Source organism: Taeniopygia guttata, chromosome 2 (genome assembly GCF_048771995.1).
Source record: "Taeniopygia guttata chromosome 2, bTaeGut7.mat, whole genome shotgun sequence".
Lineage (NCBI taxonomy): Eukaryota > Metazoa > Chordata > Aves > Passeriformes > Estrildidae > Taeniopygia > Taeniopygia guttata.
Window position 1 is genome coordinate 83,017,740 of NC_133026.1, and position 17,737 is coordinate 83,035,476.

Sequence of the window (17,737 nt, forward strand, 5' to 3'; positions counted from 1 at the left end):
CAGGCTACAGGACATGGCACATAAAACATCCATTCCAAAGTAACGATTGTGGTTTAGACCAGGGCCAAAGCCACGCGAAGTTTTAGACATAACTTGGCTACCTGTATCACAAGAGTGATGTTTACTATGCACTGTGGTATAAATACTCCTTCTCTCGCCATTTTTTCCACTTCCTTCCACCTTTGGTGAAGCCATCATCTCTGAGAGAATTTATCTTCCATGAGCTGGGATGTGGGAGCAAACACAGAGTGATAAAACCATCACCCAGGCAAAACATCCACCAAAAACTGCAGGCTTTTCTCATACAGATGCCTCACAGCAGCTCCAAGAAAATGTTATCATTACTCCAAAGAGATAATCATATCAGTGATGATTTTCAGAGCCATTACTTAGCCAAGCTGTGAGTTAAGACATCACATTATTTTCACCAGGGAAGGGTGGGGATGCAGCCTACATTGCCTTTTCTCTACATCACACTAGAAAGCTACACATGATGACAGAAATCAATTTAATTCCTTCTCATCTCACACTGCTGAGAAATGGGTGCGTTATGAGGATGGAAAAAAACTCCAAAAGATTAAGGGGATGAAAAAGTTGAGCTGTATCAATATTGCCTTTCTTTGTGCCTTCTCTTTTAGGTTTTCAGCTTGGCCCCTTTAAAGCAGCTTTCCCTCTCCCCTCTCAATGCTACAAAATACACATGAGCAGAGAGGTCACTTAGAAACTGCTAATCAAATGCTCAAAAATAGACTGAAATAGTTTCTAATATTTCTTTTTCAATATGCATCATAATAAAAAAATCCAACCAATTTTTAGTCAGCCTTCATTTGTACTCTTAGATAAATTTTACATCTTTTGCCTGTATTCAGTTTTTCCTCCCTAATAATGGGATGGGTTGATTCTTTCTTACAGGATGCAAAAGAGCAGGAGACTTTGTGGTGCTTCCCAGTGGAAGACGATATGAAAATTCAAAGCTTTATAAGTTAGGTCAGTTTTAGGATACAGCTACTTCAGATTGCTCTGCTTTGGTTTATACAAATCCCATTAGCTCTTCATTGACCAGGCAAACCTTTAGGAAGATTACTGCTATGCTACGAAATCATCTCCATTGATAAAGTAAAACACTTGTAATCCAGGCTGCACTTAAATCAACAAGGTTGTAAATACAGTCTTCTTATAAAAGTGGCAGAAAGGCATTAAAATTCATTTTGGCTACTTAGGCTATTTGGTTAATTTTAATTTTAAACTGCTAATGGACTTCAGAGACAGCACTTCAGGTAAAAATCACTTTTAATAAAACCTTTCAGTCCCTTGGTTTTCTAGGGACCACATTTGACATGGCTAAGGTGTCAGGTATCCTGAGTCACCCTGTTACAGCACTACTTTTAAAAGGATCCCAAAAGACTCTAGGAAGACTTAACATGAAGCTCCCTCCTCCAAGCCTCTCAGCTCCACAGCCCTGCAAAGCTCCCACACTACCACTATGCCTAGCAGGCCCCCAGCCCCAACCAGAACTTCAACACAAACCAGCCCTGCATACACCACATTGCTGAAAGGCTTCATCCTAAGGTCCCAGGGATTCCAAAGAAGTGCTGGATGCAGCATGCATTGAACTGCACAGGAGATACATCTCCCTCAGACACCATAAAAGGGCTGTATAATATAGTAATATATCCATTGTACATATATAGTCCACTTTGGAAACCTCCAGGTTTTCAAGACACTACGTCAGGATTCAGAGTTCTTGAGATCCTCACACAAAGCACACACTTCCTTGCTTGGTTTCATGGAGTTACAGCTGCAGAATTAGAGGATATTGGCAGGAAAAGGTGACTAAAACCAGGTACTGGATGAGAGCATCATTACTCACACAATGCAACAATTTATGGCTCTAACATAGGTTTAGGCAAAAATTCACTCTGACCACACCACTTGATCTGCAGTCAAACATTGCCTTTAGACAAGCCGCAGTTGCACACAGGAAGAAAGCTTCAGTCCCCACACAGTTTAGAAAAATAAATAAAACAATTAATTTTTAAAAGTACTTGTCACATGAATGCTTCTCTGGCTCAATGAATCTTCTCTGAACCACTGCCAAAGTCAGTACAGATATGACATGGCAGAAGGCAAGCATACATCTTGGTCAGATATCCCAAAAAGAGGAAGAAACTTGCTATTTGTACACAACCACATTAGTGTGCCCATGAAATTACTGCTCATTCGTTACTTTCTTCACCTCAACAGCCCCAAAGCCGAACACAGCTATGCCAAGCAATTGAAGCATCGTAATAAGCATTTGTTATAAAACCTGAACTTCAGTCAACAGCTGATAGATTGCTCAAAGTAAAATACAGGGTATGGGGAGAACATTTAATATATATTTTGTCACTCTCCAAATGACCTTTCAAAAGACAGAAACTGTTTCTAGATGGAGGCAAGTCCCTGTAACAAAGGCTGAGAAATTATCTCTTCCTTAATCCATCCAAGAGTCCACATACAATGGAACTGGTATCCAGACAGAAGGACCGAGCTAGTCAAAACACAATCACTTTTGGGCTAAAATTATGGAAAAAACTACTTAGAAATGTTTCTGAAGAGAAACCCCAATCACTACTGTGCAATCCTGAACCCAAGAACCTGAACTCCAAGTCTTCCCAAACTCTGTTTGGTAAAATGAAGAAAATCCATGAGAGGTCACCTTGCCCCCAAAATCACTCCACATTTACCACAGACAAGAATAATAACTGAAGAAATTACCGAAGAATGCATTTTGGTTTTCAGTCTGCAACTTTTTTGTTTGGTTGGGATCTTTTCAGGTCAAAGCAGACTAGCTTTAGCATGGCTGAGAAACTGCAGCTCTAAGGCAGCCCTTCAAGAGTCACAGGTATTCAAGGGCAAGATCTGCCCCACAGCCATCAAGACCATTTCCCAGCAGATACCAGAGCAGTCACCTCAAATGCCTTTATTTGACTTTGGCTACAGAAACCCTTCTTGATCAGAGCAGAACGGCTGAACCAGGCTCACAGGCAGTTCTGGGATTCCGAGACTGGGAACAGAGGAGACATTCCAGGAAAAAAAAAAAACATTTCAGCTGGTAACTGGTCTGAAACAAATATGTTTTACCACTATGTTTCAGAGCAAGTCAACCAAATCTCTGGTGTTTGAACAGCTATCACGCTTACTATTTTTCATAATATGAATAATGATGGATTTATTACCAGTTACTTCCTCAGTTGCTGTTTCATGACGATCATATAATAAAATACAGCTACACATACCTTACATAATCTCCTGAAACTGTGAAGGTGCTATTTTTATCTTCTTTAAATGTACAAGAGCAAGAGTAACATTTTTGTTACGGCTGAGTTGCTCAATAAAAAACCCACCTAGCACTGACATATTTTGTATTCATTTTAAGAAAACAACTCAGCGCCACAGGTCCATTTTATTAGAAAAAGAAGTAAAATTAAAAAGACATGAATAAACACAACATCTATTTGATCCACATTCCAGGGCAGCAAAGAGATCAAACACAAGGCTAACCCCCACATATTGTAGAAAACTCCCTTCAACAGGTAAACCTTGCAAATACTGGCAAGCTCTGGAGACCCCCTACAAAGCCAGGTTTACTCTTTAGCTTGTCTGCTTGTATAGCTCCATAAGATTTGTTGAAATTCAAAAAGGAAAAAAAAAAAGGAAAAAAAAAAAATTTGATGGGTTGCCAAGCTGGCCCAGCAGTTTGCTTCCACTGAAAAGAGATGGGATCTGTTCTTCTCTTTCTCATTTCCTTTCCCTGGAAGAGCACCTTACCTCAGCTGCCCTGCCATGCACTTCCAAGAACTGATCCCATCCTTTAACCTAGAAGAAAACCAATCCCAGAAAAAACAAGTACACAGGATAGCTCTTATCCAGTTAGAGAGTCAGTCATGCACACACACAGTGAACCACCAAGCTGGCCCATGGGAAGACACCCAAACACTCCAGCAAAACATTGTCAGCTTTTGGTAGCAGCCAGCTCTTAGCATGGCCCACATCCTTTGCGAAATGAAAATGTGCCTCTCTTCCTGGGGAAAAATTTTTTCACCTCTTCAAATTGTGGAGCTTTCACACACACAAAAAATTAGTATTTAAATACTCAGAGGTAAAAGTGACCTGCTTCTCTGACAGCTGCACATGTGCTGTCTTCCTGAAACTACCAAGCACTGTCAAATTGACCTGAAAGGCAACTTCACATTACCTACAGATATGTCCGCTCAGCTCACGTGAATTTTAAATGAGACCCCTGGGGAATAAATCTTGCTAAGGAAGAGCTGGACTGTTGGACATGAAGGACCCAAGAAGTTCTCAGAGATGAACACAAGCAAAACAAAGTCAGGCTGTTACAGCACAGAATTCTTTCACTGAATTTTTTTAAATCAACCATTTTCCAAATGCCTGTGAGTTCTCCTGCTCCTGGGAAGAGAAGTGGAATCACTTCCAAGTAAATGAAAATCAATTATACATTTACCAAAACTGCCTAAGTCTTAGACTAGCAAAACATCTTACAATCTTACTGAAGGCTGTATCAATCCCGTTTTTTCAAAGGACACTGTTGGATAATTTTCTTCCTCAACTCAACCAGGCATTACAAGTGTTACCACACACCTAAACTGCATCAGCTGCAACAGCCTTTGTGCTGCTCTTCTAACTTCCCATGTGTTAAGAGAGTAATCCACTTTTGCTAGCAAGGAACTCCACAGAGATTTTCCCTGACCTTTATTAGCATCAGCTCTAGAACAAAAAAATGCATGCCGAATGTGAAATAAGTCTGAGTACACATTAGAGATGTCAGCAACTCGAACAGCATTTGCTCTCCACACCTACAGCTCATCTCATAGTCTCACTGTTCAAGTCTCTTGAAGCCTTTTGGAAAATAAACACAGTGCCTCTTTGAAAGCTTTTCAACTCCTAAATGTGATGACTACATGTAATGTTATAACAGCCTACCAGTAAAGTATATCAAAAGAATCGGTTCGTGAAAATCACACATGGACTGTGACATTCCAGTCTACTCATTTCTAGAGCATCATAAAGGGCTATTTCAATTGCTTTCCCCTCACAGGGCTGTCCTGATTTCAGCTGGGGTAAAACTATTTTCTTTCTAAAAGCTGGTACAGAGCTGCGTTTCAGATTTAGGAGGAGAATAATACTGATAACACACTGATGTTGTAGTCATAGTTGAGTAGTGCTCACACCAAGTCAACAGCTCTTCCATTTTCTCACCCCATCAGTGAGGAGGCTAGGGGTGAGAAATAGGCTGGGAAAGGATACAGCTGGGACAGTGGACCCCAAGTGGCCAAAGGAATATTCCATACTACATGGCATCATGCTGAACAAAAAAACTGGGGAGAAGCAGTGGCCTGCTGCTTGGAGACTGGATGGGCATCAATCAGCAGGTGGTGAGCAATTACACTAATCATCACTTGTTTGTATACCCTTTTTCAGTTACTATTTTACCTTCCTTTTCAGCTCTCCTACACTGTCTTTATCTCAACCCAGGAGCTTTGCCCTCTTTCCAATTCTCTTCTCCATCTCACTGATGTGGGGGTCAAGTGAGTGAACAGCTGTGTGGTGTTAACTGCCTGACAGGTTAAACCACTAGGGTCACCATTATAATAATTTAAAAACTAAAGCCAGGTGCCCAACAGCCAGGGAAGGGGGAAAAAACCAAAAAACAGCAACAAACCAACTGATAGACCAGGAGGAAAAAACCTCCATCACCAAACCCACCCACTTTTAGACTCAACTTTTTGACTTCAGTTCAGAATTCCTGGAATGACAAAATAATACAACAAATAACAGAACAAAAGATAACAATGTTACAGCTGGTGAGCTTTTTCATAAAGCATTAAAAATGCATGCCTTGTGCATCTAGATGATGGCAAATCTGCCTTTAACATAAGATGCAGAGGCAAGAAGTACTCTATCCTCACAACCATGCTGCACAGATACGCTTCTCTTGGAAACTGTTTACTACATCTCTTGCTGTGACCATGTACAGTAACTGGAACATCAGAGATTGACAAGATAAACAAAAGCAACCTGACCCACCAAGAACACATCTGCCAGCACTTGAGCCATTGCTCTGCACAATATCAATACCTGACATAATCCCCTGACATCTCGGGTGATGTCAGCATGAGCAGCTATTAGAATGAAGACTGATCCCCCACAAGACATTAATTCAGAAATAATCGATGGTCTTGCAATACATATTTCTCCCTTAACATTCTCCTAAATGGACTTTAATACATTTGAGCCAGAAGGGAAAGCAGGCCTTTTAAGAAAGCTTGTGATATTTTTGTCTTGTGCCAAAGCCTTCTGAATTTTTAGCTTTTCCAACTCCTTGAAGTTTAATTCCACACTTGTGCTTTGATATAATAAAAGCTCCTCATTCCTTTCCAAGGATGCTCAGAGCTTTAACAGTACACTAAGCAAGACCAACCTACAGATTTTACCTTCCCCCAGTCCTTCTCACCCCCTCTCTCAATTCCCATTTAAGGAGAGAGAACGTTCTCCTATATGAATCCGTACCTAGTAGTTTGGCAGACATGAATATCACGGAAAAGAAGGAAAAAAGACAGAAAGGAGGGGGGGGAAAATCACCTTCCCATTCTTATTTCAGCCTTGAAAACTTCTGTTCCAACCCTTTCTAATACACAACTATCTTGTCCTACCATCCTCCAATAAAGTCAATATCTGGGAAAATTTTTCTAGCATTTTTTTCTCTACTAAAGGATTCAAATCCTTGCTGCCAGCTAGTTTTGACATCTACAAATATATGAAACATGCACAGACACAGAGCCCAGTTGCAACTCCCTCACCAAAAAGATGTTTAAGTGTCAAATCAGAATCACAGAACTGCAGATCATTCACTAACAGCAACATCAGCAGTGAAAGAGATCTAATGAATTCCCTTCCTCACAGTTTCAAAATTACTACCTGAAGACAACCTAAAAATAAAGTTGAGCAAAGTAAAAAAGTAACTTCTGAAAACTCACAGCAAAGTTATGCTGTAACTACGTGCATGCTACAATAGCTACAATGCTACAAACCAACAACATGAGTTTGGCCAGAGCTGCAGCCACTAGATCAAGTCATCAAAAGGGAGAATTTATATGCTGGGCACTGAAAGAAGTCTCTAAGTGTTCATCAAGTGCTAATCTCCACCATGAAAAGACTCTACAGACTTACAGATTCTCCCTGCTTATTGATTTTCTCACCAGGGATGCATAACGGAAGAATGATACTGGTCTCGTGGAGTATTATCCACCCTTAGTTAGCTGCCTTCAGCAACCACAGGCTCAGCTTGGATGCACTCAGTTTCTCAGATTTCTCTGCTGACACAAATCCTGCAATAAGAGCGTGAAGGGAGTGGAAGGACCACGCTCTGATGTTTACTGTGTGAACAAATCCAGAAATCCCCCCTGCTGCTCAGCAGGAGAGCTCCTTTCCACTGGGCTATAGGTTTATTCCAACAGGATGGTATGGTATTTCCTCTATGGTTTGTCTGCCAGGAAAGCCATTTCCTATTTTTGTCCCGTTATGAGCTAGTATAAGCTGGCATTGATGGAGGCTGGGAAGAATGAGAGGTTGGTTTGCTAGTGGTTTAACCAAACATGTGTTTACAATTACCCCATTCATCCCTGTCTGTGCAAAACAGTCTTTTTTGGAACGTCCCCATGGTCCTTGGATTTGGCCTCCAAAAACGCTGAAACAGACTTGCTGAGAAATACATTGAATATTACAGCTAGAGCAACAAAACTGTTCAATGGTTAATATTGCAACCATTAACACAATTGCTGGGCATTAAGATCAACACAGCTGCCCAACTTCTTGTCCTCAGCTGTTGGCCTAAAGACCACAGCTCAACAGCAAGAGGGTAAGATAATGGGAAAAGCTTTTGCAGTCTTCCCCTGGAGTCCAACAAAAGAATACAACAGAAACCGGACACTGTGTTTCTTTCTCAGATATTCTACAGCATCTGCCCACAAGATGAGAATGCAGAGATAGCCTCGATGTTCCCAGGAAGTTTATCTAGGGCACTTATCACCTGTGCATTCAAGGACTATCACCACTGTCCCAAAGCTCTTTTCAGAAATACACAGCACAATATAATCAAGACTTTCAATCACCCTCACCCTCTCCCCAGTTCTCACTTTAGGGAAGAATAAACAGAGTCTGTTCCATCATTATGTGGTAAAGGGGGACTTTTTCACTGCTGATCGTTTCTCCAAGAAGAGGTCAAACCATTTTAACAAATATGCCATCATACCTGAAACAGCATAATCTCAAAGACAGCAGTCTTGAAAGCTGCAGAGTTCCAAAAGAGACACATTTCACCTCTCTCAGCATCAATGAGGTAGACTTTCATGCCATGTGCCTAGATTATTCCAGATCTAGTTTGGCAATCTACAAGATTGATATAACCTGTAATTTTACTTCATATCATATGTCAGAGAACTACACATTCTCCTCTACCATTTTACTCACTCTGAAGTTATCATTTGATACCGAGGAATATAATGATTTACCAAAGGTTTCTGAAAAAATTCAGGAAGAAGTAGGTCCCTCACACTAATTTACACCAGTAGTTACATGTTGTATTATCCATGATACGGCAGAAGGTGTTCTACTCTGCTAAAAAGATCATCCACTTTAAAATAACTGACCTTCATGACAGCTTTTACTGTAACCATTCAGAAGTAGTAATCTGCATTCCCCATGGGTTAACTAATTGGGATGCAATTAGCAGGTTTCATTAAAAGCTCTTTTGACTTGTAAATGAGCATTAGTGCTGGGCTTTGAAGAACCCATCCTTATTCATCCTGACTATATTTTTGTTCAATCCACACCTGAGTCTCTGGTCAGTGCCACTACAGGTCTCTTGCTTTTAAAAACAGAAGTGGCAGCCATAAAGCTGCTGCCACCTTCCAAGGGAAAGTGACTCACTCAGTGCTCATAATCTAGTATTTTTGTGAGTGGCTCCTCACTATTAAACAGAATTCCTTGTTTTTTTTCTCTTACAGAGAACAGGAAAGACAGAACTGTTCACGAGGACACTAAAGCAGAGGATGAACTTCCAATGTCTTCAGACCTGAGAGCTATGTCCATGTGCTCTGAATTAACTGATCCATCTATGACTTACGAAAGATCCTAGGATGGAAAAGAGAGAAGGAAGTTTCCAGTCAATGGATGCACATTAGTGTGAATGTGAACATCTCTTTATTAAAGAGTTTCAGGATACCTTGGAACTGATACTCAGTGCTTCTATGGACATCTAAAGTCCAAAAGCTGCTAGAAACCATAACCACCATTATCAGATGAAGGACCTATATGAAAAACGTAGTGTCTGTCTGTCTACACATGTACCTGCTGACAAGATGGCATTCAGGGGAATAAAGCATATAAGAAAAGGGAATGATGAATATATCCAACCAGATCTTATAAAGTCAGGCTATTCTAGCTGTTTCATCACTGAAGACATTAAGAGACCATTTGTAGACAGGATGTCTCGTACTGATCAACAGTTTTGTTTAATGATGCTCTAACAGTGGAATCTGGCTTTCTAGGACAGTACTCTCCACATTCCTGATGTGACAGAGGAGCCATACTGAGCTAAAGGGAGAACTGCTATCCAATTCAACAGATGGCATGAGAATAGCAAAGACCTGGCACAAGACTAGTTCAGAAGTTCAACATGTATAAAGAAAGAAGTCAGTGAGGTGGCATCTGTTTACTTCATAATATTCTGTTTCAAACAACCACTGGTTTGGGAGGAAAAGTAATGAGAATCAAGACTACTTTGCCACATCCAAGTTTAGATTGCAACATGCTCTCCTGACCAGCAGGCAGTGTAACGATAGCAAACCTGTAAATAAAGCTCAATGCTAATAAAGGGATTCCTTGGCAACCTCATTCCTTGTGATTCCTAAAAAAGATTGTGGGGTTTCAACTTTTTGGTACAGGATCTCCATTCCTAGATTTCCCTGGGTGAAGAGTTGCAACTGGTATATTTTGGACATGGCCAGGAGCAGGTCCAGTTTCCAAGAAAAACAATCCTAACTTCTTAGCCTGCTTTCCTACAGAAGGAGGCTTATGCAATCACACTGTAGCCAAGCCAGTTGGCAAGCTGCATGCAAGCCTGACAGAGGCAGAGGTCTCAGGAGTTATCTTCCTTGTTTATGAAAACACTGGGTCAGGTGGGCACACTTAAACACTGCACTGTGAATTGTCATCAAGACTCTCGTAGCTGAGGTAAATCCAAAGAAAAGCAGGCTTCCTTAGTCTTAGTTTGGACAGAAATGTTAGCACAAAGTAAAGAGAAGCTTTTCCCCTGACCCCATTAATAAAGTTCACTCGGAGATTTGGAACAAAAAGGCCAGCAGAAAATAGTAGGGGGTTTCACCACAGTGTTTGCTGCAACCAGTGAAAATTTTAACTGAGCAAATACTTAATTGCATCCTAAAATCCATACTACTGGACATCAAAAGGCACCCCTCCACCTATTTTCCCACCCCACATTTCAGTGGTCTGAAGAAGCACCTGAGTGTATTTCACACACAAACATATACACACACTTCCTAAAACAGAGCTGAGCTGGTCTAAGCAGAAATTATACCTAGAAATCTGGCCTCATTTAGCACCATCACTTCCATAACCATGTGCAGAGAGGCACAGCAAAAGTGAGCAACAGTAGGATCCCACCCAGAGTGACACCAGCCAGGAGCCCCTCAGTTTGCCTGCTGCCACTGCTGAGAGCACCCACAGAAGCTGACGGTGCCTCATAGGCTAGAGGGACATCTGTTTGTTTGGGGCTGTCAGAAAATAAATTCCCAGCGCAACACTCTGGTGCTGCTGGCAGAAGCAGTGCATGACCCAGCTATGCCTCTCCTCTGCCAGCTGGGAACTCCCTGCCTTGGAAGGATACATCTGCCAGAAAGATCCAGATACTTTTTACCCATTACATCCCAAGCACTGATGAGAATGTGACCAAAGATTTCTAAAAAAAGTTTCATAATGATTCTTGCTAGAGTCATTTAAGCACTCGCAAGACAGAGGGCTGCAAACACTTGTTTTATTCACAGAGTGCACACTATACACTTCAGCAGAACTGAGATGCAGAAATCCATTTTGCATTTAGGCAGAGCTTTTGGACTATGCATTAAAAAAAACAGGAACACACTACTGAAATCCAGGTGTGGCTGTATGTGAGGATAAAAGCCAGCTCACACAGTGCTAAGAGAAGGGATAGTTTGATTAACAAAACCAAGGAAAACCATGGAAGTACCACAAGATCTTTAATATGTAGCCAGGGCAAACAAGACCTACTTTAAGAACAAATAACGTCCAAGTGAAGAAAATAAGTCAGACCAGAACATGGTATAATGATCAGCAGAGGCAAGCGTCACGGTCTGCTGCTCTGTCGGTTTACTGTTTGCAGGAAAGCTACCACACAGTACTCTTCAGGCTCTGCTGTTTGCTCGACACTGTGCTGAATTTTAAAGAGTCCAGCAGTAGAGAAAGAACCAAGCAGCTCTGATATTAATGTATACCTGTACAAAGATAGCCAGAGGAATACAGCTCTGGAACAGCTCTCCTTCTTATGCTGCTCTGAGAGGTTAAGCCCTGGAGGAAGACTAACAGCATGGGAAGAGCATCCTGCTTAACTCCCACACCCTGCCTCAGCCCCAAAAGCATCATGAAGCACAGCCAGAGCTCTCATCTAAAGTTCCAAGCATATTTCCTCTTTTCCAAGCAGATTTTCTAATCTCCATGTGTTTGTGGTGCTTTTTTTATTTTAACTTGTCCTCATAACTCACTCATTTTAATCCTAGGATTAGCTTTGTTGCCCTTCTCTGTACCTTTCTAGAGCTGTAAGTACAACTACTAGCCTCAGAACGCAAGAATAGATGGAGCTGGAGTGTTAATGCATCCCACAACATCTGTGTTAAAACACATATGCACCTTTAAGAAGCAAAACAATTTCAGCTGCCCCTTAAAAGCGTACCTGAAGGCAGCAGATGCCTACATCCCTTCTATCCTGCCCCCTCCTGCTTTGCCCCAACCCCAAATTAATTCTGTCTTGGTGAAGAGAAAAGCAAACCACATTCTTTGAGTCTGTTTTAGAAGACCTGATCAATGCTGCTTTGACATACCAGCAACACATGTTCCCATTTCAACAAATGGGAGCATTTCAGGCAGACCACCACTTCAGATGGAGTGGGGCTCCTGGCTGCTGAATCAGCACTTTCCATCCTGCTGGCAATACGGAGTTATGCGACGCTTCAAAGGAAAGCGGGGAAAAGGGGGAAACGGGTGGGAGGGGGCGCTGGCACTTGAGCAACAGAAGCGGGCAAGAGGATTGTGCAGGAGTTCATCTGCCAAACCAATTAACTGCAAACTGTTCTTATAAAGATGCCACAGTTTCAGCCCCGGCTTGCAGTACCGCGGTTATACAATGAGAGCCATGGGTACCCGCCTCTCCCCGGCGGGGAGCTGGGGCAGGAGAAGCTAAGCGCTTCCCCGCAGGGAGGGTCTCCCGGGCTAACGAGGGGCTGTCGGCACGGCCGGGGGCTCGGCAGGGCCGCTCTCCGGCGGGCACACGGCCGGCTGCCGCCGCACATCCCCGCCGCGGAGGAGCAGGAAGACGGCAGCACCCCGGGGTGGCATTTCTGCGAACTGCCCATCCGCCAGCCCTCCCGCAAACCCTAAACGGAGCAGGGGGAAACCGGGGAGTTTCGGCGGCAGCGGCACCACCAGCAGTTGGCGGGGCAGGTCTTCGCTCTCCTCCAGCGCGGGGCGACGGGAAAGCCCGGCTCCCGGCACCGCCGGGGCGAGGCGCGCAGCAGGCGAGCGAACAAAACGCGGCAAGGGAGCCCCGAGACGGGAAAAAGCGCCGATCCTCCGAACCCCGAGGCCGCCGGCGAACCCCGTCCGACCCCGGGGGCTCCGCGCTGGGCGGGGGGCGCTCCCCGCGGGAACTGGGAGGGGGGGGGGGGCTCTCCGGCGGCCCCAGGAAAAGGAAGTTTGCTCTCCTCCTCCTCCTCCCACCGGCCTCCGCTACCAAGAAGCCGGCAAGCCCTCACCCACCCCGGCCTGGTCTCACCCCGCTGTGGCTCCCCAGGGGCGGCAGCTACCGCCCCCCTGCGCGCCCCGCGCCGCCCCCCGGCCCCTTACCTGCTGGGCGGGCAGGCGGCCGGCACCGTCCCCGCCGGGCGCCGCGCACCCGCCAAGTTCGGGGCGGGCGCAGGGGGTCGGGGGAAGGGTCGTGCGCGGCGGCGGCGGGGACGGGAGCGCGGGCGGGGAGGGGGATCCTCCGGGCGGCGGGGTGGAGTGGGGCGCGGGCGGGGGAGAGCGATCTCTCGGAGCCACGCGCCTTAAAACCAACAATAACAAAAGAAAAAATTAAAACAGAAAAAAAAATTAAAATCATACAATTAAAAAAAAAAAAACCAATTAAGAAAAAAAAAGAAATTAAAAAAAAAAAAGGCAAAACACACCCAACGCGAACAGGAACGTTCGTGCCTCCGCAAGGCGTCCCCGGGCTGCGGGAGGGGTCTGCGGAGAAAACTTCTGCCTGCCTGTCCGCGCTGCCGCCGCCGGCTCCGGTGCTAACGGCGCCCGCCGCCGCCGCGTTCTCCCCTCGCGCCCAGCTGACTCCCGGCGGGCCCCGCCCCGCTCCCGCCCCCGCCGCACGCAGCCGCAGCCCCGGCCCGCGCCCCGCCGAGGGCAGGGGGCAGCCGGGAGCCCCGGTGGCCGCGGGCGGTGTGGCGGCGGCGCCTCTGCCCGCCCTCCCCCGTCCCGGGGCGAGCGGCGCTGGAGGCGACTCGCCGTGGGGCTGTGGCGGGTGTCCTGCCCTCTAACAAAAGCTCACCCTCAGGTAGCAGCGGCGCGTGCTTTTCTTGGGAAGGGCTGTTTTTTCTTTAAAATAAAATCAACAGAGCATCTGCACACGCGAGGCATTTGTGCTTGGACTTTTTCTTTAAACTCGTCAGTCCTGTTCTCACATTTTTCCCCGCAAAACTGCTCAGGGCAAGTGCCCCAGCTCCCCTTCCATCGCTCCAGACGGCACGGAGCAGGCTCCCGGTGTGTGCCGACAGTGCGGTGGGCTCTTCAGAGCTCCTCCGTACTGCAAAACACCCGGCCCTCCCGGGATCCTCAGGCTGCCGCTAGCACTCCTACAGACTGCTGCTGCGAACTTCTGTGCGCTGGGACCTTCGCTATTTCACCACGGTAGCTCCGAGCCATCCGATTTGCAAGTAGCTTGCAAATAACTCGGACTATGGAAAAGCTCTTATAAGGGAAGCAAATCTGCACGGTTCCCTAAGAGCTACTGTTTTAAAACGTATTGACTTCCAACAAGAGCCGTCACACTCTGTGAGGAGAGGAATATTTACTTCACTAGACGCAAAAACACCTCTCATAAGAAAGTGGTCAGCTCTATAAAAGGCAATTGAGTCCAAGGAGAAGAGGGAGAAATCTCTGGGCTTTTCTTCCTAGACGGATGCGTGTACACTAATGGGAGTATTGTGGCTGAGCGCCCGAGCTGAATATATTTTGAAATGTAACATGATACCTTCTTTGCTCTTGCTTTCTCTTCTTCCGTGGCTCTTCTTTACTGTATATAAAGGAATGCTTTTCTTATCAGCCCACCCTCCGGTCGCCGTGTTTCCAACCATGCTCTGCTCTCGCTCTGTTCTCACCACTCGCTCTCCCTGTTCAGGTCCTCAAATAATCTCTCCAGTTTTCTTCAATGTGTCACCTCAGCCTCTTGGACACACGTGCCGCTCTGCTGCCTGCTCGCTGCTCACCGTGCTCACCAGCCGCCTAGCCTCTCCTCAGCACCGCGCTCCCCTCGGCCATCTCCACTTGATGCAATGCTGAGCGTTGCTCTTCAGTCTGTCAGCATCACTACTGCCCGTCCTGTCCTGTCCTGTCCTGACCCAGTCCACCGGGCCGTCACTTCCCAGCCCCGTTCAGCCCTCTCTTCCCACCGCCGAGCTGCTTTGTCCCTCCTTCCTGTGAGCCAGCATTCACCCTGATCTTACGTTTTGTGGGTCCAGCCTCAGAGTGCTGGTGCCTCACCAAAGCAGAAGCTGTGTCCTGTCCAGGTTACTATTTAGTGAAAAGGCGAATGCAGGTGGTATCAGATGCATGTGGCATCACAGTCCCACATGCTTACATAAGAAACTTACTGTACAGATAGATCCAGCCCAGATTGGAAGGGAGCTCCAAAGATCAACTGGCACAGCTTTTTATGGGAAAAGGATAAGATTATCAACCTGTCCAATTACATCTTGAAAGCCTCAAATTGTGGGGACTCCACCCCACCCCTGGAGATGATTTTCCTGTGGGTGATTGTTCTAACTCTAAATTTTTTTTTTTTCAGTGAATCAAAATCAATGTGAAACCTCTCCTCGTGCAACTTGTACTGTTGCCGCTTGTCTGCTCCCTGTGCCTCCTTGTGAAGAGAAAATCTCCATCTTTTTTGCAGCCATGCATATACCTGTATGATTTGACCAGGTTTTGTGCAATAGGTGTCCAGTTCTTGCTGCTTTCGCAGAACCCGCTGCTGTGGGCATGGTCAAGGACTTCAACACATGCCTCTTCCACACGCTGTTCAATGCTATATGCCCCCGGCACATTCCTTAGCTGCGCAATGCACCAGTTATACTTTGTCATCTGTAGTATTTCCACCCTAGAATATCAATTTACAGCCCTGCGTTACAGCGTGTCCTCAAAAAGCGAGAAGCGAAGGGAGAGAAATTACATAACTGGTCTGGTGCTGCAGAGCCAGCCAGCCACCAGAAGGATTGCATTGCAGGGATTCCCACCTTCTAAAACATCCTCTTCTTCCCCAAAAGTCCTGCTACCTCAACCTCTAAGGCAGTTTGCACACTCCATCTTGAAACCAGACCACTTTTATGACCATGATGCTCTGCATCTGACACTGAAGGGAAACTGGAGGGATAGCTCAGGTATTTTTGAAGCATCATGCAGGCAGCCACCTGGCTGCCTTCCAGTATGCTCTTCCTTTGAGTATGCTCACTGTTTCTCATATATAAGACTGCTGATCCATCAGTTAATCATATTAAGTACCTAAAATTAACTTTTAAATTATTAATGCATGAGAGCATATCCGTTTGCCATGTACATTATTTGAAAGGATTACAGTGTGTACACTGAGTGTCATTAACATTATATTTTGAAGACAGTAAATTGGCTTGTATAGAAATCAGAAGAGTTGATGGAATCCTCTAAAGATGCCTTTCACAGTGATAAAATGTTCACTTGAGTTATTATTAAGCATGTGTCTGTACTTAAATTTCTTTCTAATACATACAGAAATAAGTTACTACTCAAGTCTTATTAGTATAATATTTTTCATTTTGTGGTGGGTTAAAAACATAGATACACATGAATATTGGAAATACTCATCTGACAAATAAAAACACTAGGAAAGATATGTTTAGTTTCCTAGACTACAGCTGTGTCATTCAAGACAAAACTGTACTGTCATAAGACTGTTTATAGAAAATAGCACTGCTGAAATAGTTAAGTGGAGAAATAACAATGCATCTTTTCAGTAGAAATGAAGAACATGCTTATCTTTTCTCTTAAATAGTGAATCTCTGGCAACACCCTACACAATGCTGTATCGTGAAAATAACAGCCTAAAATGCTGATATTTTCTCTAGGAAGAAAAGATGATCATTTTCTGAAAGAAAAAGCACACAAGAAATAATGTTTGCAATAATGTACTCTGACTATGTAAACATTATTCCTGCTCAAGGACAGTCTAAAAAGTAAAGGCAAACCGCCTTGGCAAAAGCCTTGATGCCTTCAGGACTTTGTACCCCAGAGAAGTTTGTCTCAGCTCCCTATTTTCTTCTTCTTTCCACAGTGGTTAAGGTTTAGGTTAGAGAAGACATTCCTCTGACCCATGATGGAAGAAGAAGACGGAAGAATTAATGAGACTCTCTGGCTGTGCTCAAGGGAATCCAGGCCACTGGGGGAGAAGAGGGCAGGGCGTGCAGTCCCCTCCTAGCTGGAGAGGGTCTTGCTGCCCTGCAGCTTCCAAGCTCAGAGCCTGTGGTGCAACTGGACTGATGATATCATTATAGTCTCTTTTTTCTCTACCTAAAGATATCCAGAAAACCCAGAAAAAACTCTTTTTACCATTTATGGGCCTTAGGAAACTTGCATTAATGCAAGTTTCTCCTGTGTTAAGGGTTCAAAACCAGATCCAAAATATAAGCAGAATATAGGCATTCTCTCTGTATTTAGCACTACATTTAAGACTCAATACCTCATAATAAATGGCTGCTGGAGTTCAAGTACTGTGGGCCTGGTTTGCTTTCTGCAGAGACTTGAACTCTGTAGGGTGACTTCTCATTTTGAAACCAAAGGACACTAAGCTCACAATTCAGTTAGTTCCAAGAGAGAAAAAGGTCATTTTCATGTTTTATTAAATAGACTAATGAAAAACTGTCTAGTAGATATGAAGTTTTCTTTGGAAACATTATTATATTTCATATATATACTGAGAACAGGCGTAATTTTCTTTTCTATTACGTTGATTTAGGAAATGAAAATCCAATAGCAGAAGATCTGAAGGGGAGAGATCAGAATCTGGCCACTACTTTCCCTCTCAAAGGAACTTTCATGAAAGCATTATATGAAAGTCAGCATTAAG

At 44.5% G+C, this 17,737-nt stretch overlaps 1 protein-coding gene across 3 annotated transcripts in view; it reads right to left on the bottom strand.

Annotated features, from left to right (window-relative positions):
- GRB10 (growth factor receptor bound protein 10) overlaps nucleotides 1-13,679 on the bottom strand; it is a 144,165-nt gene extending 130,486 nt beyond the window's left edge. For 2 of the 3 annotated variants that reach the window (XM_030265742.4, XM_002192039.7), the window contains exon 1: nucleotides 13,219-13,356. The gene's annotated coding sequence lies outside the window, so the exon portion shown is untranslated. Of the gene's footprint in view, nucleotides 1-13,218; nucleotides 13,357-13,541 lie in introns of those variants that run through there. The other variant, XM_041714656.2, reaches the window with a different exon arrangement.
- Nucleotides 13,680-17,737: the final 4,058 nt, after the last annotated feature.